Here is a 21,840-nt window from a genome sequence, read left to right as displayed (position 1 = left end):
AGATGCTGTTTATGCTCGGGCTTTTAGTTTATCATCTGCACACAGTTTAGCTGCATCTCTGCAGATCTGTTTCTCCTCTGTTGCCAAGTCCCTGTCGCAAGCCCTCAGAAGAGGATGATTCACTTCAGACGTTCTAATAAAATTCAGGCTCTTTGGAAGCTCTCTTTTAAAACCTATCCCCTGTTCTCAGCAAATGCAGTGGTATAGACTTAATGCTTTTCTACAGACTCACTGATTCATACCCGAGTAGCACTGAAGCATAACCAGTTATACATGCAATCACTGATGCATATATACCTCCACACTGCCCTTGCTAACATGTATCCCATTCTCAAAGCCATTAACACAAATTCATTCCGGCACCGGAGCTGCTGGCACATACACAATCCATTTGCACTGCACCTTGTAATCACTTTTTATTTTAAACCCATTTTCCTTAAGAAGGAGCCTTTGCACTAATGCTCAGGGGGAATATTTTGAGCCCAGGCTTCCTTCCTTCCTCAAAGTAAGACACTTTTTGCAAGAACCAAAAACAGGGTACGTGCTCAGTACCTATAGGCTTGGATACTCTGTCAGTGCACAGATGAGGAAGACTGAATATAGGAACAGGCAGACACTGCTTCACCTACCCCACAGAGCCTTACATCTTTATAGGTAAGCATTCTGGCTTACAGAGTCCGGGCATAAGCCTGACCAGAAGTTTAAATTAAACACAAAGCTTATTACAGAGAGAGAAGGGGGAAAGAGTTCTGTTTGAGAATTGGAGTATTTTTACTGAAGGTTTATTCTGCTTGAAAAGAGGTGCTGGAGCGCTACCGATTTCCAGAGAGATATGTAGTCCCCCAGACTGGCTGCAAATGAGTTTTCAGATAGTGTCCCAAATAACTCTGATGTAAAATTTGTCCTCATCTTAGTTAGACACTAACAACTGACCTGACAACTCTTTTGGTAAGAGAGAGAGAAGCCTGAGCAAAGTTAGGCTTATTAGTTTGCAGGCCATGGATAGCCGGGTATTGCCATGGACAGCTGCAGAAATAGGTCTGGCGAGACCACACCTACGAAAGGCCCTGTGCAGAGCGAGTAATTTCACTTCCACCTTATCTTCCCTCTTCTGCTTCAGCACCTGCACTTCAACCACCTCTCCCTGGCCAGGCCCACATGCCGGCTGCAGCTGATGAGGCTGCAGTTACCCGCTGGCTGCACGGAGGAGGACATGCAGTCCCGGGTGGTGCATGCGATGCATGCGGCATTCAGCCAGCGGCACCTGCTCTGCAGGTGCGGCCCCCTCCCACAGCCCCTCTTGTCTCACGCTATCCAAGATGTGTGAAGGAGGACTTACTTATTATATGGCCTGTGTTTGCCCGTTACACGACCGCACACTTATCCTGCCAGCAATGAAAGATGTCTGCAGGGTGCCAGCAATGAAAGATGTCTGCAGGATAAAATACAGGCTAGTGGGAAGGCTGCGGAGCACCGTTGCTGCAAAAAAGGGAGAAGGAGGTGTTTAATCCTGGTGCCAGAGGAAGGGAATGGGAGCAGCAGGGAAAGGTTTGGACTGGATGGAGCTGTAAATGTAAGAATTGAAACAAAGTGAATGTGACGACTAAAGCACAGCCTAGAAAAGGACATTTAAAAAATCTCTTCTTCAAAGTCTGGTGGCATAGCGAGGAATCATCCTGCAGGTACGGAAAGATGATTGAGAGGCATCTGGTAAGGACAGAGTAAGGTGGCCATTGTACACCAGTCTCAGTAGAAAGGCCAAACTGGTTTTTGCTGCCCCCAGGATCAAGGACTGTGGCCTTGAGCCGCATAAGCCTGCTGTTCCTCCTCCTGCCAGGACAGTGGAAACCATGAAAGCGAGGAATGCTGCTCCTGAGGAGGGTGAGGGACCTCCTGACCTTCCCTCGTTTTAGGATTGGCTTGCCTGGTTTGGTTTTAGTATCTTTGAAACGAGGATTTAAAGAGAGTGATGTTATCGTTACTGTTAGATTACCTTGCCGCTATCATTTTTATTTCTGTTCCGCCAGGAGAGAAGAGGCAGGATCCCACCGGGCACGTTATGCCGCACGCCAAGAACAAAGAGCCGGCGCTGGGAGCCTGCTGCCCGCCGCACCGAGCGGATCCACGCCACAAAACGGGGAAACCCAGGGGAAACAATGCCAGGACACCGGTCAGCAGAGTGAACAGCAGCCGCAGCAGACCAGCACCTCGCTGCCTGCGATCGCTGAGGCAAACAAGAGCTTGACGGGGTCGCAACGGGGAACAACATGGCGGCACTGCTGGTGTTCACTTGGGAAAAAAAAAAAATAATAATAATAAAAAAATATCTTTGAGTGGGTCATCAGGCTCGCTTTCACTTGGCAGAGAGCCACAGCCCGCCTCTGGCACGGAGCGGCCTTCACCATGAAGGCGGGTACGTCCCCACCGGGCAGGCCTCACAAAAAAAAAGGCGGGAGGCCGGGCCGCCGGCTGAGGCGCTGGTGCTCCGCAGCTTCCCCAGCGGGGGCCGGGCTCAAGGGGCGGTGGACGGTGGCCCAGCCCGGGGGTGGCTCCACGCAGCCGCCGGCTCCTCCCCGCGGGGCAGGGGAATCGGAGCCGGGGCCACATCGGCGGAGAGAGAAGAGGGAAGGAGAGCCGCGGACTGTGGAGCCCCGCCGAGCAGGTAGGAGCGCAGCTCTGTGGAGCCGGAGGAGAGGGCGAGGCGCCGGCGGGGACCCCCTCCCCCCCCACGGACGGGCTCTCTCTGCTGAGCCCCGGGGGTCTCGGAGGGGATTTCAGCGGCGGGGACTTCCCCGGAGGGGCTTTCTGCAGCCGCGGCAGGGGGGACCGGGCCGGCAGCCCTCCGGCGTCCCTTCCCCGGGTGGGTGGTTAAGTGTGAGGGCCGCGGGGAGCCCCTCCGGGGGCGGGGGGGTGTCCCTGTTGCTGCCGGTTCCCCAGGCGTGTGTGCCCGTTCGGAAGCGGTGGGTGAGGTTCGCTCCTCTAGTGTAGCCGGTCTATGGCCTAAAAAAAAATACAACCCCAAAAGAATCCTCGTCAGGTGCGGCGGAGCCGGTGTCACGCAGGAACGTGTCCTGCAGGCTGGAGGGGTTGATGGCTGTACAGCGGTCTCGGCAGGCTGAACGTGGCCGGGTTGCGTACCCACCAGACCGGGCAGCGCTGCCGCCTTCAGCGGGACGCTGTCCTGATCGAGTTCTGAGGTGCAGAGGAGATGCCCCTGTAGCAATCTTGCCCCCGTTACCACCACAGAAATCTGGTACAGGCCCAGACTGCTGTGTCCCTTTTTTTTTTTCCTTTTTCCCTCTCTTTTAAGATCACAGCGAAGAGTTCGGAATAGTGCCTGCATTTCAACAGCTGGGTAGGTGTTGGCTGTGAATTGTCTTTGCAGTGCGACTGTTAACAAATCTGTTGATAAGGGGATAAGGGCTTGTCACAACCCAGGCATGCTGTTTCTGCCACAGAGCATAAAAGCTCTGCTGTGTATGCTTTAACATAAAATGGAGCACTAGGTACAAAAAAAAAAAAACGGGGGGGGGGGGGGGGGCGGCAGTGGGGAAGCAACTGTCCTGGAATCTAAATGTTGGCTTCGGTAAGATGTAAAGCTAGTTCAGGATGAAGTGTTCCTATGTCTTGGACCAGCTCTAGCATTTCCATCTTGCGCATGAGATGAGAGTTTAAAACTTTACTCGCCATGCAAGGGAGGGACAGAGTGTCCTACTGCAGTGCTCTCGGAGGTGGTGGCTGGGGAGAAGAGCAGCTCTTAGAGATGTTTGTGCTACTGCTGGCAGTAGAGGTTCTCAGGGACGTAACCCATCCCTGCACTAGCGAGGCCTCTCAATGTGTAGCTTCTGAAAACACCCGTGTGCTTTTGTGTGAGTGTGTACAGCTGGAGGGTGCCATCTTGAAATCTGCCATCGGTGATACTTCCTCTCCACAGAAGACTTTTTTTTCTTTTTAACTTTCTTAGGCACCTTGGGCTTAAGAAAAATCTTCAAAGACCGAGGTGTGGGCCTGCTGCTGTGAAGCTTGCTCACTGTGTGAGAACAGTCGAGCAGAAGCGTGTGGCTAGGATCCTTTTGGTGGGCCACCAGGTCCAAGTGTAGAAAAACTGCTCTGAAAATCTAGAGGGAGGTATCTAGTAAGAGGAGCAGTCTCAGTAGCGTGCTGCTGCATGCTGTTGTCAAGATAAGCGTATGACAAACAAGCTGTAAAAATGACAGATTACTCAGATCTTACTAAATACTTCATGAGCACTAAGCGGGGAAAAAAGTGTTAATGGGGCAGTAGGGCACTGGTGGTGTGCCCACTTTGCAGCGTCACTGCATGGGTGGTGGCAGTCCTGCCAGTGTCCCATCCCAGGACCTCTTTGCAGTTGCAACAGTGGGGTTGTTTTTAACATTCACCTTTGTTTCCACTCCTTTGGCTGGAGCAAGAACTCCCACACCTATGGTTGTGTTTCTTTAATAAAAAAAAAAAAAAAGGAAAAAAGAAAAAATCCATGGGCGCTTGCTCATGTTGGGCTGCCACATGGGTGAAATGGACCTTTGCCAACTGCTCTGCAAGCCAATGTGTGGATTTGGAGTGGCTCAGGGAAGTGAGTAGTCTCTCCTCCCTCCTGAAGTCCTTTCATTTAACACCTCTTTCATAGAAGGATCTTGCTTCCAAAATAACTTCACGTGGTGGAGCCCCTCTGGGCCTGAACCCCCCTTGGCCAGGTCTTTTCCGTCCTTGCCGAGGGCTCTGGGGACCGCTGGGATGACATCCTGGTCCCTGTGCCACAGGGCAGGGGTGGCTGGGTGAACTCTTGCAGCATCCGCTCAGCTTCTTACCTGCATGCGACAGAAATAGAGCAAGACTGCAAGCTCAGTGCCTGGAGAAAGCTCTCCCTGCGGGCGATCTCTGTCCTGCTGCATGGAAGCTCCTCCCTTAAGAGGATTTAGCGGCTTTAATGATGCGGCTCATCTGGACTCTCCTCATTCCTGTTATTGTCTCTATTTTAGTTCTCGGGGGACAGGCAGGTGTAGTGTGACCTACAACTGTAAGCTGGTGAAGGAGATGCTTTAACAAGGTCTTCCCGCAGCTCCACAGAGATTTCCTGCCCCTGCTACCCAAGCCGCTCTCTGCTTCAAAACTGCATGAAGTGCAGGGGGGGTTCATATGAAATTCCTCATTTGACTGTAGCTGAGGAAAGGTTTTATCCCTCTCCTGTATCTCTGGGTCCTTGTGTCACAGCTGTAAGGCAGCAGGGGACCATCCAGGAGTCTAGACATTCATCCGGTAAATGTTTAAATTGGAGGTGCAGGTGGGAGTTTTACAGACCTCTGATAAACACGGGGCCTGAGGCGCTTTCCAACTCAAACCGTGGTTGTGGTTCTTGGTGCCCGCTGGCACCATTGCAGTGGGAAGCATGCAGCAGAGGCAAAAGGTGCTGCCGCAGGGACCTTGGGCACCGATGGCACAGGATCTGTTACGGGAAAGCCAGGGTGATGCTGGGAGGTGGACCGTGCCCCATGCTATCTGAAGCGGTGATTATTGCTCCGCTTCAATGGTGCCAGCGGAGTGGCAGCCACTTTCTTCCTGGTTTCCTTTCTGTTTCTGCTTGCTGGTGAGTGGGAGGTGCTGGCATGGGTCTAGCAGGGCTTGGGCTATGGTTGAGTGGCTTGGAAGGCCAGAGGAGGTAGCAACACTGGGAGCCTCAGTTCTTGCACTTCTTCCTCAGTTTCCTCTTTGGAAAAGCTTGCGTGCGTCAAAATTAACTTCTGCCTGCCAGGAACTCTGGCCCTCGCCCTAGAGTGCCTTAACTTCACCTCTCTAAATTAGGAGCACCACGTCTGCATCCCTTTTTCCTTCCCTGCCTTCATTTGTCTCTGAACGTGGATCATGACGTCCTGGGATCTGGAGTCCTTATGTACAGCGAAGGGTGAGCTGGGCCCAGTAGCCTTGCCCCCTGCCCCGCGTTGTCAGCTTTGACGGGCTGAGAAATAAACTCTGCTCTTGCACGGACACTTCTGTTGGAGGAATGTGGGATCAGAGCTTTCCACGGGCAAATGATTAATGACATGTGTGTGAAGGGATGGCTGTGTGAGCCACCTTCCCTTTAGGAGCTGTGTAATGAGCTGCAGTCTTTACCTAACCACCTCCATCTCTTCCTGGCTCATCTGTATTCTTAAAGAGGGAATGAAATGGAGGAAAGGCTACAAATTACAGGCTCTCTCTTGGCATGGTAAAAGGAATAATATGGGAGGCACAGCCAGTGCCAGCAGTTCCTTGACGGTCAGTCGGCTGTGGCAGAGCCTATTTGCTGAAAGCTCTCTCTCTGGGCTAACAGGGCTCAGAAACACTGAAGCAGTTAATGGCTGACTTGAACCTAGACAGGGTGATAAGTGAAGCACAAGGAACTGCGTGCTGGAGATTGCTTAAATCATTGCTTGCGTGCGCTGACAGATTCAGAGCGAGCTAATTTTCTGGAAGAAAGATGAGGCGTTACTGTGGGCAGCTCTGTGAAAGGGACTGCCTGATAGATGACAGCAGAAAAAGGGAATGAAATAGTAGCCTTTTGGGATGGGGACGGGGACTGGAGACTGCTGGCTCAGTACCCAAGCGTGCGTCCTCTTGGACACAGCAGGGCCAGGGAAGCTGGGTGGTTTGGGGCTCATCCAAAGCAAATACAGGGGAGAAAGGGAAGGAGACAAAGCTGAAGTCAGGCTTCCTCCTGTGGGAAGAGGCACACGCATGGGCTGTCTGGCTGACTGCTCTAGTTCTTTTATCTCCTTGATGGAGCTTCAGAACTGGGACACCACCGTTTAAAAGCAAGTCAAATCAAAGTCTGGTGCATGTACTTTATTTCTGAAACTTGCTGCTGAGGTAAATGGCCTGTCTGTCTTTAAACAGCTCAGGAGCTGGGAAGGGCCAGCTCTTCTGTGCCACTAGGAGCCTTGGACATGGGCAAAGGACTGGTGACATTTTTTAAGGATGCTGCTGGGCTGCTGTTTTAGTTTCTTTGCAGCGCAGCCTTGAGCAAACAGGTGCATCATGAAAGCGCTTTACCCTTTACTGCAAAATTGTTGCTGGGCTGTAAGCAGATCACTGATCTCTTCCAGTATGATGATAATCCCATGGCCATGTGTACTGGAGAAATGCTGATCTGGGACAAGCTATATACGTTAGGATATCCAGCAGCCCGGAGATTTGAAGTTATATAATGGAGAGTTCCCCTTGTAGGCAAAAATAATGGAGGTCTCTCGTACACAAGCAAAGGAAGGGATGAGCTGTCAGAGCTGCAGCCATGCACCTTGAGCCAAGCTGAGCTTCCCACAGCTGCAGTTGGATACTGCCCTTGGTCCCTTCTGCTGCTGCTCCCCATCCGTTGTCATGTAGGCAGTTTGGGAATTGCGGGAGAGGAACTAGCTTACACGGATTTGCATAGCAGGGCCCAAACTTGCTGTACGGTAGTTTTGCCTGTTGGGAACGAAGGAGGCTGTTTCCCAGAGTTGTCCTGGAGAAGGGGTTATGGTCACTGGATGTGGCAGTGTCCTCCACCAGCACCTTCCTTTGGCCGCTGCCTCTGCGGTCCGTGAGGTTTCTGTGCCCTTGCCAGGATGGGGTCGAGGAGCCACAGGGGAGCTCAATGTCCTCAGCTCCTGCCTCTGCAGGAGAGGCTTCATACAGCAAATTGTCTGTCTAGTTTTAAAAGCAACCCTCTCCAGGGACCCTGATTTTGCTACAGGACTGGCACAGGTTCGAGTGAGTTGCCTCTAGATGTTTTCTGCACTGGGGTGCTGTGGGATCACAAGCTGTGCTGTATTCGTGCAGGGCTTCAGGAGCGGCACGTGAGGCAGGTGTGGAAGTAACATCTTGGCACTTGGCTAGGACTGCGAGGGCTGCTGCCATCATCTTGTAATATAATATGCAAATCCTAAATGCCTGGAGCTTGCATGTCTCCTGTGATGGATGATTAGCTGTTTGGTTGGGAATCAATCGTGAAGTCTAAATTAGCTAGAGGAGCTCTACTATTGCACAAAACGGTTCAGTGCTCTAGTTAGACTTTTCCAGGGAAGTTTCTGTACCTTTCATGGCATTTCATTTTCTAGGTGCTCTAGTCTTAGAGACAAAAATATCTGCATTGGGAATGTCTTATTCCCTTCCTACCTGTTTTTCTTCCGATTTCTTCTTGGTCCTGCAAACGGCTTACTTAACATTACTTGGAATACGTGTGAACAGAAATTGGAGAGGTTCTATTCAGTGGTGTTATTATCAAGTGTTTTTTTGGACTTTGGTCCCCAGAGCTAACATGCCTGCTTTCGAAATTACTTAACATTACTTGGAATACGTGTGGACAGAAGTTGGAGAGGTTCTGTATTCAGTGGTGTCATTATCAAGTGGTTTTTTGGACTTTGGTCCCCAGAGCTAACATGTCTGCTTTCGAAAGGCACCATGCAGACTGCTCTGCTCTTCTCCTTTCTGATTGTAATCAAATAATTTGTAGAGTACCCTTTGCATAAAAGAGTGGTGTTCTGGCTCGTGTGGTGATAGGACACCATCTCTAGTACTGCAGTTATAATCGTGCTGGTGGTGTGGTGCAATCAAAGCATCCTCTTGACCGCTGTGGAGCCAGTCATGTGTCTGCTGTGTGTGTCAGCTTGGATTGAAGCTGCTGGTGATGAGTCAGTCTTGAGTGGCTTTGCTGGAAGGTCCTCAACTTCCCAGTGTGCTTTACAAGTATACTCTGTCTTCTGTCCCCTCACTCCCATTCTTCCTTGTCTTGTGATCATGAAGCTAGGTTCCCTGTTCATACAAAAGCGTGGATCCAGAGTACTGTGCTGGACTTGGATTCAGGAGACTGCTCACCTGCAGTTTAGCAAGGCTGTTTTCCCCCCTGCTGTTGCCTTGAGTTTTGCACTGACTGAGTGGAGATGGGAGCTATTTTCCAGCATCTATGCTGGATGCTTGAAGAAACTGGAGCTTAAAAAGCAGGCAGCAGTCCTAATTATGCTCATCTCTGAAGTCCCTTCTGGGGGGGGGAAACAAACCCAACTTGACAAAACCCAGCTGCCTGGATGTACCTTCCCAACAGTCTGAGAAAGCTGCTGGGCTCTTCTTTGCATTCAGATCCCTTTCTAATGCAGGTTTGCAGAGACACTGCGCATGGAATAACTAAAGAGCCCTCTGAGTTGTGCGGTAAATCTGCCTGTTCCCAAAGGAAGCTCTTTTAATTAGAGAAAACTTTTGCTTGGCAGCTGCTTTGCAGGACAGTGCTAGACCAGAGTTGTGTGGAGAAGCCCTGGTGAGCCACGTGAAACAAGGAGAACGCACAGCCCTTCTGCTGCACCTCCCTGGGGATGCCCTACAGGAGTGGGCTGGGAGGCTGCGGGTACAACGGAGGTCCCCGGAGGTTGGTGGTGAGGGGGAGTGGAGCTCTGCGGGGTAGGTCAACCTCGCAAGCGAGCCCCAGCCCTTCTGTGGGACTTTCCACAGGAGGTGGCTGTTCTCCGTGCACAGGGCTCAGCAGGTCCCTCCCACCAGGTCTTCCAAGGGTGATAACACCTTGTCTGAGCGCAGCTAAAATAGGGGTGGTTGTGCCTGCTCCCGAGGGGTGGGAGGTGATGCCCACGGCTGCTGTTGCCTCTCCTGGCTGACGTGAGGGGACCCGACAGGTCAGAGTTTCCCCTCTCCCCGGCTCCCTGGGGGAGCGGTTGTGACTCGCGGCTTCCTGGAACAAAACAGAGGTGACCAAGATGCTGTTGCTGAAACTGCGTGGGAATTTCTTAATGTCAAAAGCGGCAGCAAGCTGGCTGCTACCTTGGCAGAAGAGGCTATTTCAAGAGAGGGCTATTTGGAGGAACAGCCAGCTGCTTTAATGCCTGAGTTCAAGACCTCAGAGGCTCCTTTGATTTGATGCTGCAATCCTGCCGGTGGTCGCAGAGCCTGGGTGTTTCTGCATTCATTCCCAATCCATCGTGTTGCAGCTTCGGAGGCTGTCGTGGCGGTGGTTTAGACTTGATCCTATAGTAAAACAGTAAGTTCCTGCTTTTGTGTAGCTTCAGGCAGATGGGAAACCTCTTCCTAGCCCAGCTGCCAGCTATCAGCGAGACCTACTGGTGTGTATGTATTCAAGTAGACGGCCATGCACCCCATGCTGTCCCATGGGAACCTAAACAGTTGCTCTTTGTTTGCCCAGAAGAGAGACAGCCTTTGCCACAGGGTGTTTGCTGTCAGGAGGAACAGCCTGTACAGCGGTGTGCGAGCTGAGCTAGGTCAGCGGCTGTGTTACTGCCGTGCTCTCTGATGGTTACTCCTGTGCCCAGGGTCTTGGTGGAGAGCCCCCGTGTCTTGCGGTGGGTGGCTGTCCTGCTGGCAGCCTCCCGTCAGAGGAGGAGCAGGCTATGGGACTTTGCTGGGGTGGGTTTCAAGCTGCTGCACCAGCGAGGGGTGGGCAGGTATCCTGGGGGCAGAGGGAGCCCTGTGTCACAGCCATAACCTGCACTGGTAGCTTGCATGAGACCCCTTGCTGTAATTTGATGTCATTAGTAAGTTTGGCTTGATTTAAAAATTGTAGAACTGATGTGGAGTAGAAACGGTCTCTGGGGAGCAGGCTGTAGGGGAAAGACCACAATGTGGTGGGACAGAGGCAAGTAAGGAAAAAAAATAAAATTGTCTGCAGCCATGTTAAAAAGTAATCTTAGCCTCCATCATGATTTACTGATTAAAGATGAAACAGCCCTGTTCCCCCCCCCACCTCCTGAAACAAGAGCATTTCTCTCTGCATTGAGGCTTATCTGATACTTGTAACTCAGTTATTCTGGATAAAAGTTCTTTCCTTGTAAAATAAATACCTCTGAACTACTCTTTTTCCATCTCATTCTTCTAGCATTGCTCCATCAAATAGTCTTCTGAAATATTTGTGCTCTAAATTTAGAAAAGGAGACCCTTTCAAGAAAGTAGAAAAGGCCACCCAGCCTCCCTTGGTTCAGGTTCAGCTGAACCCGTTTTCCAGACCACTGTGCATAGGTCTGCAGACTCCAAGGAGGCCCCTCCTTTTCCCAAAACAGACCCAGCTTTTCAAAGTCTTGCTGTCTATTTTAACTGCCAAATTCCTGGGGAACTTAGCCCATATGTCTGTTCCTCTTGGCTTGAAGCAGCCCTGTCCATAACCTACGCATGTGGTGCTTGGAAGGATGGATTAATTATTTTCCTTTTTTGGATGGTGTTTGGTGGAGGGGTGATCTTAACTGCAGGTGGCAGGTCTATAATTGAGTAATGTTCTCACACTGCTCCAATTAAGTTGCTCCAATTAAGTCTGCTGGGATTACCTGCCTGGCAATGTGGCAGTCAGCAGGGTAGCAAAACACCTGCGTGTATTGCAGTCTGCCTTGGCCTTCAGGACCATCTTCAAAGAAGGGAAACCAAAAGTTTTTGAGCATCTCTTCCAGCTAGTTGAGTGTTTTCTGGAGGCCCCCTTTGTTTTCCAGCTTCGTCTGCTGAGATTTCTTATTGTGGCATTTCACTTCTTAGGAAAGGCTGGGAACGAAGCGGCTTCACTGCAGCTTCTGTAACAGCTTGTGCTGTGTTATTCTTCTTCCTCACAGTGCTGCCCTTTACTGCTGTACAATGCAGCTTTCTTTTGCACTTTCTTCCTCCTGTAGGAAGAACTTGGAGTGAGGAGACTGCTCTGTGAAGGTGGAAGGAAGAAGTGCTAGGCAATGCTGCTGTACATCTCGGAGACTGTATAGCAGTCCCTGCTGGGACCGATTCTTCCAGAGTAAAGCATGGAATTGCTTCTGAGCTGCATGCTCAGAGGTGACAGACAAGTGAGGGGTTTGGCTGTTGTGGCCAGGTGCTGCCAGTTACAAATGTGAAACTATTTGTATTATTCACATTGATATTGGAGGGGGGAAAATGTGGATATTTTCGAGTAGAAGGGAATGAGTCAAAGCATCTGTGCTCTAAACTCTTGTACTTTAGGGCTTTTTTTTCCCTCCCTGCCCTCTCTAAATCATCACTTTGGAAAAAGGGGCTGCTTGAGACAGACTTCCTTCCTCTGAAGCTTTTTATAGTTCTGCCTTTCTCTTTTCATTCATGCCCACTGGTAGAGTCAAGTGGTATCCGTGGTGTGAAACTCTGGGTATTGCGAAATGTTAGTCCTTAGGCTGTTTGTGATGGTGCTTATCTCACCAGCCGGCAGGCCAGTCTCCAGTGGGGCTCAGGGTCTCGTGTGGACCTGGGATGGTCTGATGGGAAGTAAAGCTGCTCCTAGAGCAGAGGGCAGTCAGTGGAGAGGCTGGGTCTGGCAGTAACCTTTCATGGCTGCGGCACTGCTGTTGGGCAAATGGCTCCGTACCATTGAGTCCACTGAGTTTGGAGACGCCTGGCTTAGGTGTCCCTGTCCCCTTGTAGCAAATGGCTTTGCTAAGTTGCTTTCCTTGTTGTCCCTGATATGCCTGTCTGGGAGAGACTGTGAGATACTTGTGTGTGAATCTTGCGGGAATCCTCTACTTCTGACTCTGGGGACTGGCAGCCCTGCAACAGGGTCCTTCAGATTGTAGAGTGGAGGGCCTATGGTTATGGTAGGGCAGATGTTGTTGAAGAGAGGTGGTTATTACAGCTGCTGATCTGTGGTCCTTCTGCTCTAGAATCATATGTAACAGTGCCAACATACTAGCAGGGGAACAGGAGTGGTTCGGTAGCCACAGGCATACAGACAGCTGGTAAGTGGTGAGGGTGCTGCAGTTAGCAAATGGTGTATTTGGCAAAAAGAAGATTCCTGAGATCACAAATAGTAAAGGGACTATTTCTGTGAACGGGCCTGTCCTGGTTTCTGCTGTGATAGAGTTAATTTTATTTGTAGTAGCTGGTATAGCCTTATGTTTTGGATTCAGTATGAGAATAATGTTGATAACACACTGAAGTCTTCAGTTGTTGCTAAGTCGTCTTTATACTAAGGCAAGGATTTTTCAGTTTCTCATGCCCAGCCAGCAAGAAGGCTGGAGGGGCACAAGGAGTTGGGAGGGGACACAGCCAGGACAGTTGGCCCAAACTGGCCAAAGGGGTATTCCATACCATGTGACGTCATGCCCAGTATATAAACTGGGGGGGAGTGGGGTCAGGGGGATCACTGCTCAGGGACTAACTGGGCACTGATCAGTGGGTGGTGAGCAATTGCATTGTGCATCACTTGTATATGCTAATCCTTTTATTATTACTATTGTCATTTTATTAGTGTTATCACTATCATTATTAGTTTCTTCTTTTCTGTTCTATTAAAGCATTCTTACCTCAACCCACAAGTTTTACTTTTTTCCTAATTCTCACCCCCATCCTGCTGGATAGCGGGGAAGTCAGCCAGCAGCTGCGTGGTGCTTAGTTGCTGGCTGTGTTTAAAACACGAGAAGGCCAAAAGATGCATCCCTTTGTGGGCTGAGGCACTCTTTTGTGCCAGTGGGACTTCTGTGACTTTCTGGTCATGCTGGGTCTGCAGTAGTCTTCCAGCTCTGCTTGATCTGTGGGGCTAAAGGGTTAAAACCTTTGCTTCTTGAAATCAGTGCCTTGCTATCAGCAAAGGATCTGATGCAAAGCATGTGATATGATTAAAAAGACTAATAGCCTGTCTCTTCTGTTGTTCAAGAAGGCTGACTTAATTCTAAAGCTTTACAGTCATTCAGAATAACAAGCCAAAGGTCTCTGCTTTGTGGTGGACTTTTTTTGGTTTTTGTTTTTCATCCTTTCTGCCACTTAAGATTCTGCAGATGGACCCTATGGGGAGAGGTCTTGGGGAGAATCCTGTTGCCAGAAGACACTTTCATTCTCCAGTGGGCTAGTCCCCCAGCAGCGTGGGACTTCAGTGCTCTCGTGAGGGCTTGGCTAGCTTGGCAGTGTGTCCAAGTTCCTCCAGAGGCTCAGCCTGAGAATCAGGAGGGAGTGCTCGTCCTCCTACGCTCTTCTGGGTAGGCAATCTCTAGTGCTTGGCTTCTAGCAGTGTCTGGCTTCAGCTATGGAGTGACCTACTGGAGAGCCTGCTATTGCTGGGAATAGCAGTGAATAAGCCTTGTTGGGCTCAGCTGCCTTCCCATGCTGGGTGCCAGTGCCTGGGCTCTGCTCAGCCCCATCCACTTGTCTGTGGAGAAGAGCGGTGTAGTCCCAAGGCTCAACAGGCAGAGGGGAGGTGGAGGGAGAGGGTGTTTGTTTAATTGCTGTTCAAGTTGCTAAGCTAAGGAACACTTCCTGCCCTTGAAGTAAAGCTACTCCCTCTGCACCTTCAGTACATCCTTGCTAATTCCTGGGAAGAACCAAAAAGAGTAGGAAACCTCATTTCCCAGTTCAGGCAGATGCCGTGACTTCTCAGAAACATGTTTGGCACGGGTGTGTGAAATCTAAACACCTACTAGTTATCTGACCTAGCATCTGAGAAAATGGAAGTAAACTGAAAACCAGTTTGTTTTGAAAGGGGACTTTACAGTAGAAAGTCCTCGACCTTGACCTCTTGTATCTTATGGGAGGAGGTGGTGGAAAAGATAAAAATCAGTTATACTACCTGGCTCCTACCTCTGTCTGGCAGTCTCTGGTGCTGTCTCATAAGGTAGATAAAAAGCTTGTATTAAGGCTTTCTTCCTGCCTGGACTGTGTTAGCCTTTAGGTGCTTTGCCAGGGAGGGAAGGCTGCTGGTTCTTGGGAAGGTATCTCCTAGCCAAGTAGTGTTGGGAGGGATATTGTGCAACTTGTCCTTGGAGATTTGTTGACCTCCAAGGCATTGTTGGCATGAGAAGGGAGGCTCGGCTCGGGAGCCTGTCCTGTGTATGTACTTGCACCAGGGATTTCCAGGCTAATGAATCTGATGGCAACAGCATCCTTTGCCTGCTGCAGAGCCACTCTGGGGGGAAGCTTATCCAAGCACAGGGCAGGGTGCTGCTCGTCTGTGCTGACCACTTTGCTGCAGTTTGGGGTGCAGGTCCTGCTCACAGGCTTTCCTCTTCTGTGGGGAGGTGTGGGGCAAGCCGGGGTGGGGGACTGCCTTTGACAGATGCTGCTTGTGGGTGGAGGAGCTGGTGGGGACGTGTCTTTCAGAGGTTAAGTTTACAGCCTAACAGCTCCAAGTGCAGAGCCAATGTAGTCAAGTGGCAGAGTTGCCCAACCAGTTTTGTGAAAACTATGCATTTTTACTGTACCTTGTGCTGGTTTTAGTCGGTGTGAAGACCTCTTTCTGGACCCTACCTGCAGTGTTTGTTGTACAAATAACATTCTAGTACGTGGTGATAAAAAAGAGAAAAAGTCCACTAAACTGTACTTCTGGCTTTTCCTTCTGTCTGCTATTTCTGGTAAGTGGGGGTTTTTTGTTGGCTTGTTTGGTTTTTTTAAGGGGGAGAGGAGAACCAAATAACTTCTGGGACAGGTTGTGGGTTTTTTGGGTTGGGTTTTTTTCCAGGTTTTTTGCCAGAGTTGTATCTCTGGTCTTGCTGAATGGAAAGTTTTGCTTATATGGGAGAAATACTGTCCTGTAAATACTGTCATGCTGTGCAAGCATGAGTGTGTAGACTGAAAATAGCAAAGAACTTTCTCAATTTGCCAGTTGTGGGAACTGAAGACCTACTTTAATGTTGGCTTTCAAACTGAATTGTGAAGTCCAGATGTTCTTAAAATCTGATTGTACCTCTTGCAAATATAGAGATGATAATAGGCACTTAGAAAACCTGTGCTGCTCTTTGATACTGAACTGCGACTTCGTTTCTTTTTAACAGTGTAATAGTGGTTTATAAGTATTTAGTAACTTCCCCTCGAGAGTCAGAAGTACATTTATAAAATACGCATTTCCTTTTTACAAAAGGCACAACGTGCGCTTGCTGTTGTAAAACATGCTGAAAAACCTCTGCCATCAGACAGTCCTACAGGTGCTTTCTAAATCTAGGGATGACACTGTTGCTTGTCAGATTATTCACACAACAGTATACTAACTACGCAAGTCAAATGGAAAAACTTTTAATGTCTTACCACGTGCAACAGGAACAAATCTACCCTTGCAGTGTGAGTTGATGAGTTTCCTCAAACTCTTCTGGTTTCCTAAGAAATCTAGTCTTTCCAGTGGTATTTCTGTAGTACTTGCAGCCAGCTGTTGCCTTGCTTTAATTTGCTCCCCTTACTCCAGCAATAGCACAGGTAGAAGGACTGCACACACGCTTGAGCCTCTGGCTTGCAAATGTCTTGCAGACGCTCATGTTAGGGTGTCACTGTATATGTGTCTACTCCTACGTGGTAGAGCAAAATTTGTTGACAATTAAGTATCGTGCTGTGGTTTGCAGGCTGATGTAGCTATGCTGCTATGGCTGACTTTGTGCTTAGCCCTCAAACCATCTCCTCTAGCTTGAAGGCAATTGCTTCTACTTAAGCTAAGAAGCAGCTGTCTCAGGAGTAGATGGAATAAGAGATAGTCTGTTCTGCATGCCTTCTTTTCTTCTCTTCTGTTTCCAAAGCTTGTATTATGCAGAAATAGTTTTCTACCTTGCCCCGACACTTTCCTTCAAAAAGAAACCATAGCTGAATCAGTGTCATACACACACGTATAGAATCCTGGAATGGTTTGGGTTGGCAGGGACCTTAAAGATCATCTAGTTCTAACAATCTCTGCATCCACAAGTGTGGCCTGTTTGAGGGGGTAACCCTAATTAGCAGCCTTAATTTTTAGGATCTAGCTTCTCCCTCAAATCCCTCCATTGTAACTTTTGAAGAGATGCTGTTTGGAAAATCTCCATGACAAACATGATCTTGTTTATGTTTTCAAGGTCATTACACAGCTGGTATTATCTCAGTGGAGCTTAAGGAAAAGTTCAATGAATTCAGACCTGAATCTTTCACTGGTTCTGTGGTTATTTGCTTGCCAGAGACAAGATGTACTTCCCAGGTGTACTGAAAGTCCAAGGCCTCTGAATATTAAGGTCAACAAGATGAGGGCACTCTTCTTAGGACATTCTTTGTATGTTAATGACGCTGTAACTTGCTGTCTCTGCCCTGAGGGCAGTGCTGTACCTGGTTAACAGGAGACTTAGTAACTCTGTCATTGTTCATTAACCAGTACTGTTGTGTGAAGCTGTCCTGTCTCATCACTGATGATCAGGAGACCTTTTGATTGCCTCTTCATGTGTGTGGATAGAGAAGCATTCGCGGCAGCTGGGCTTTGTGGTGCAAGGGCTTAAAATCCTGCAAAAGATGATCTGTTTCCTCCCCTGCTATTAAAGATCGTGGCTTTCTGGGCTGCCCCTTCCCCGCCTCTCCTGCATGCCGGTGTCTGGCTTGGAGCTGGAAGGGGAAGTGACCGTTTAGTGAGCAACTTCTCATCCTCAGCTGGTTTCTGTGGGTCTCTGGTGTGGTATACGGCTGATCTGGTTCTGGTTTCTGGCTTGGGATAATATTACACAAAGTAAGGGCCCTAGCCTTCAAAATGGCCTTAACCTCATGCAAATTAGCGTGCAGATAAACTTCTTTATGGAACCAGTGGCTTGGTGATTCTCTCCTAGGGACAGGTGCTGGTTGCTGTGGTGAGAGGATGCCAGTTCTGTGACCCGAGTACATCAGTGGGAGCTCCTCCTTCTCCAGGGCTTCTCGGTCAATCTGTCTACAAATGAGCCCAGCTAACCTCGGTCACTGTTGTGGTGTGAAAAGAAGGCAGGGAGGTGAAACCAGATCAGGGAGAGCTGTAGAGATTTTTTTGAAGTCCAGCCTGGTAATAGTATCTTGAAGGAAACAACCTGTTGCAATGTGTAAGGCTTGGGTAGGGCATGGGGAAAGCGGTGCTTGCCTGCTGCGTCAGGAGGCACTTGCAGTGCTCGTCGTCAGCTGAGGCTATTTTGGAGGTTTGCTTCAGTGGACTAGTTGAACTTTCATCCAAAGATCCTACCTGCCACATCAGGTGCAAGATGTAAAGGATCAGGGGCCTATGGGTATGCTGCAGAACCTTACTTCACAGCGCTGGCTGCTGCATCTCTGCATCTGTCAAGTTGGAAGTTTCCCCTTCAGCAGGCAGGAGGGATGGCAGAAATAAGCTGGCATGCCAGCCGTACAGGGCATTCATGGTGTTTGTGGGGGCAAGGGGAAGGAATAGCAACTGGAAAACTAATTCTGGTGCTAGTTTGACCTCATCCTAGCCTGGCAAAAGCTAGTAGCAGCATATCCTATAGGGTCTGCCTTTGTTTTACATTCCCTGGGCTTAGAGCCTGAGGGGTGGTAGTGGGGAGGAACTGAACAAAGTACATAGAAACAGCCTGCAGCTTCTTGAAACAACCTGCAGCTTCTTCTTTGTAACCGATCATTTCCTTTTCTTAATGAAGAGGGTTTGGGGGAGGGGGAGCAGCATCTTCCAGGCTCTGTAGACGCATTCAAATGTGAACCCCCTTCTACGTGACTTGGAGTATTGGAGCTGACCTTCGGATCTCATTGCTCTCAGGCGCACACGTACTCTCCTCGAGGGTTTGCAGGGACTTTGCACTTGCCTGTAAACGTACCGAGATGGTGATTTCCACAACTGATCTACTCTGGTTCATGTTGAGGTTGTTCCTGCTTGTCTCCTCCTCTTTCACCACGCTTGTAAATGAGCCCCTTATTTGTGCTGTACAGTGACTTGGCAGCTGAGGTGCTTTGGCTGCCAGAGCTCATTGGGAAGAAACCTGCACTGCAAGATCGGTGCTGCAGAGGAAGGCTGAGCTCTTACCTGCAGAGCTGCGTGGCACAGGCATGTACAGCGCTAGCCTCAGCCAAATATCATAAACTTCAGCAGGCACCAAACGTGCAGTGCTTGCTACGTGGAGGCAATACAGGATCTGATTTGAGAGACCAGAATTGCAATTAAAAATGAACTTAGCCTCTCTGCCTCTTGACTGATGTGGTTATAACATCTGTGTGTAAGTGTTCCCTCTCCGCCTTGCCGGCCAGTGGTGGGATGGGAGGCAGAGGTGTTTGGCTCTACCCATATCGCCTGTCCTTTGCTGCGGTCACCTGCGGGACAGGGACTGGGAGTATCACAGGCTCCTGTGACAAAAATAAGTTAATCTCTGAGCCGTGATGGGACTCCTCTGCTGTTGTTAACAAAGCAGGCCTCTGTCTGCCTTTCCTCAGACACGCTTGTCCTGGATTTTGTGCTCCACATTCCGGTCTTGCTGTCATCGCTGTTGCTGGGAGAACAACAGGTCTGAGAGCTGGAGGTGGTGGAGGGGGCAGGAAGCCATCCTGTGGTGCTGGTTTAGCCTGTGTGGACTTGACCCGTTCCTCCCCCGTGGGGAACCCCAGGGTCCTGGATCAATTGATGCCTTCCTGGAGTTAGTAATCCCTTCAGGTCCTGGGGCTGCAGCTGGGCTAAGAAAGTCCCAGGATCAACTACACAGAAGCTGACCAGGCTGTGTTGGCAACCAAGTTTTTATGGCAGTAGTGCCTCAAAGCAGCAAACTGATAGGTGTGCGTAAATAATCCTGCATATGTTTACAGGATGGGAAATGAGAGGCTGGGAGAAAGGCCACTCCACAAGTTGACAGTACCATCTCTTATGAAATCCTCTGCAGAGCTGGCATTAATCTGGAGAATGACATGGAAAATTTGGAAGCATATGGGCAGGATTGTTGAAAAGAGTGGGTGTGGCTGCTTGGGGAGGAAAATTCAAATGGTCGAAGCAGCTGGGGTGGAGAGGAAAAGGAGGAAACAAACAATTGTGGACAATCAATGGAACTTAGAAGTTGCAAACTTGATGTATTAAACCTTTGCACACATTGCTGCAGGATGTTAAGGCTCAAAAGTTGACCAGCTTCAAAAGACGAATGGTCAACTCTCGCTGATACAGTCAGCACTGGCTAGCAAGACTCAGTACTTAAGCCAGCCCTTCACTGCCAAGTGGCCCGTGGATATGCCCGGTTGTGATAACACCAAGCTTGTCTGCTTCCAAACCTGGCCCATCTCAAATTTTGTTGAGCTGCTGCTTCTGCTGTATGGCAGTGTTGCTGCTTTTGTGACTGTTTGTGCAATTTCAGGACATCGGGTTTTGAGGACTTTCATTAATGTAGTGAACAAAAGCAAGTTTAATTTCTTAAGTATAGCAGAGGAATTAGAAAATCTGTAATGTTTCAGTATGTGGATCCCTAAAGTATCTTAAAAGCTCAAAGCAAAACTCAAAAAACCTGGTTCTCTTTTGGCTTGAAAACTGTATTTCGAATTACTTTATGACTAGGAGCTATGGAAGAGGTATATATCCCTGTGGCAAGAGGAGAACGGTGCATAATGCTGTAATGCACAGCTGGGTTTTTTGGTTTTTTTAATAAACATTGAAGGTGGTATGCCTTTAACAAATAGCTAAGAGTAGAAGAGCCCTGGAAGCAATCTTTTACTCTTGTCACCTCAGGCATGTCACCTTCCATGCCAGCTCTTCTCAACTTGTTTGACTACTTAATTATCTTAGATAACTATTGCAAAGATCCTAACAGCTCTGCAAATCTCTGTTTTCCTGACTAATCAAAGTCGTGTGGACGGAGTTGGAAATGGGCAGCACATGGCTACTTAGTGCTAGGAAGCAAATCGCCAAGTACTGGGAGTTGCCCCTCCAGTTTGAAAATAAGGAGGATTGCACCTGGGACTGGACATCTTAAGGTAAGAAGTCCAGTGCCTTGTGCAGGAAGTTATTACCTAGCTTAGCTCTTGGCTAGGTTGAAGAGTAGAAAAACACTTGTATCCCCCACAACAGACATTCATCGTCAGCTAGGGACCTGGCTGCCTCAATGTTCTGGTTAGACTGCCAGGCTCCAGTTTGTCATGCTATTAAGAGGAGATGTGTTCATGGTGAAGCCAGTAAGCAAGCCAGCTGGATGGGAAAACTTATGTCTTAGTTATCCTCTCCAAGTGCAGTCTTAGGTGTTGGTGCCTGCCAGGATTAATGGCCTGAGAGAATGTTTCTCCTGCAGAGGAAAGAAGGGAAGCACAGAGTCTGAAGGAAGCAACGTTTGTGCTCTCCCTGCTCAAACACTCGCTCCTTTTCTGAGATACCCTTGAAGGGCACGGTAGTCTTTGGGTTACATCTGTTTTGTGACAGCAAGCTGGCATATGATTTGTAGTAGGAGAGAAGCCCTAATGTGGGCAAGGCTTGTTGAATAAACTTGCTGTCATTAACCAAGGGTAGAAGGCTGCTAACAGAGAGGCTTCACTCACTTTTCATAGGTTGGTAGTGATGCAGCTGTTGTATAGTGCATCTGTGCTGGAACAGAACCAGCTGATAGCCAATGGCTGCACGTGGGGGGGGGGCTGGGAATGGGAATGGGAATGTGTGTTTGAGGTTTGATGTAAGTATGAACCAGAAACTATTACAGGAGCTTTCCCCAGCTAATTTGAAGGACCTACTTTTGGATGCCACTGGCTTTATGGACTCTGACCTGAGGAGTTAACTGAATAAAAAGTGACTGAGATGATGCTAACCTGGCTGTGCAGTAAGAGCGCCTTAGGTGCAATGACTGCTATATGGATGGGATTTTTAAGATCAACCTGTAGCACAGCTGGCTGATACTGTATTTCTGTGCTGCTTTCCCATCTCAATAGCACATTGCTAGGTGCTGTGCAGCGAAGGGCTTAGCACAACCTCTAGCTATGTTATTCCTTGAAGTTAGAGCAGTAGTGTTGTCTTCAGCCTCAGAGTTCAAACTCATGCTCTCTCCTGGTAGCTGGAGGGTGACCATTGCTTGGTGGGAAGACTAGCCAGTTATAACAAGGCCCACATACAAGTTTAGCTCCAGAGTTAACCTAAATATTTAACAGGATTAAGCAAAAGCCTTTGATTGAAACAAAAGAACGGACTGGGCTCCAGTGACCCTCAGTAAACCCAGGCTCACAGCAGGG

The 21,840-nt window shown here is 49.2% G+C and overlaps 1 protein-coding gene across 2 annotated transcripts in view; it reads left to right on the top strand.

Annotated features, from left to right (window-relative positions):
* The first annotated feature begins 2,584 nt into the window (after positions 1-2,584).
* CD82 (CD82 molecule) overlaps positions 2,585-21,840 on the top strand; it is a 41,342-nt gene continuing 22,086 nt past the window's right edge. Inside the window, exon 1 of one of the 2 annotated variants that reach the window (XM_049825686.1) lies at positions 2,585-2,662. The gene's annotated coding sequence lies outside the window, so the exon portion shown is untranslated. Of the gene's footprint in view, positions 2,663-15,202; positions 15,306-21,840 lie in introns of those variants that run through there. The other variant, XM_049825687.1, reaches the window with a different exon arrangement.

Source organism: Accipiter gentilis, chromosome 22 (assembly GCF_929443795.1).
Source record: "Accipiter gentilis chromosome 22, bAccGen1.1, whole genome shotgun sequence".
In the NCBI taxonomy this organism is placed as follows: Eukaryota; Metazoa; Chordata; class Aves; order Accipitriformes; family Accipitridae; genus Astur; species Astur gentilis.
This window is presented reverse-complemented; position numbering and strand designations above follow the sequence as displayed.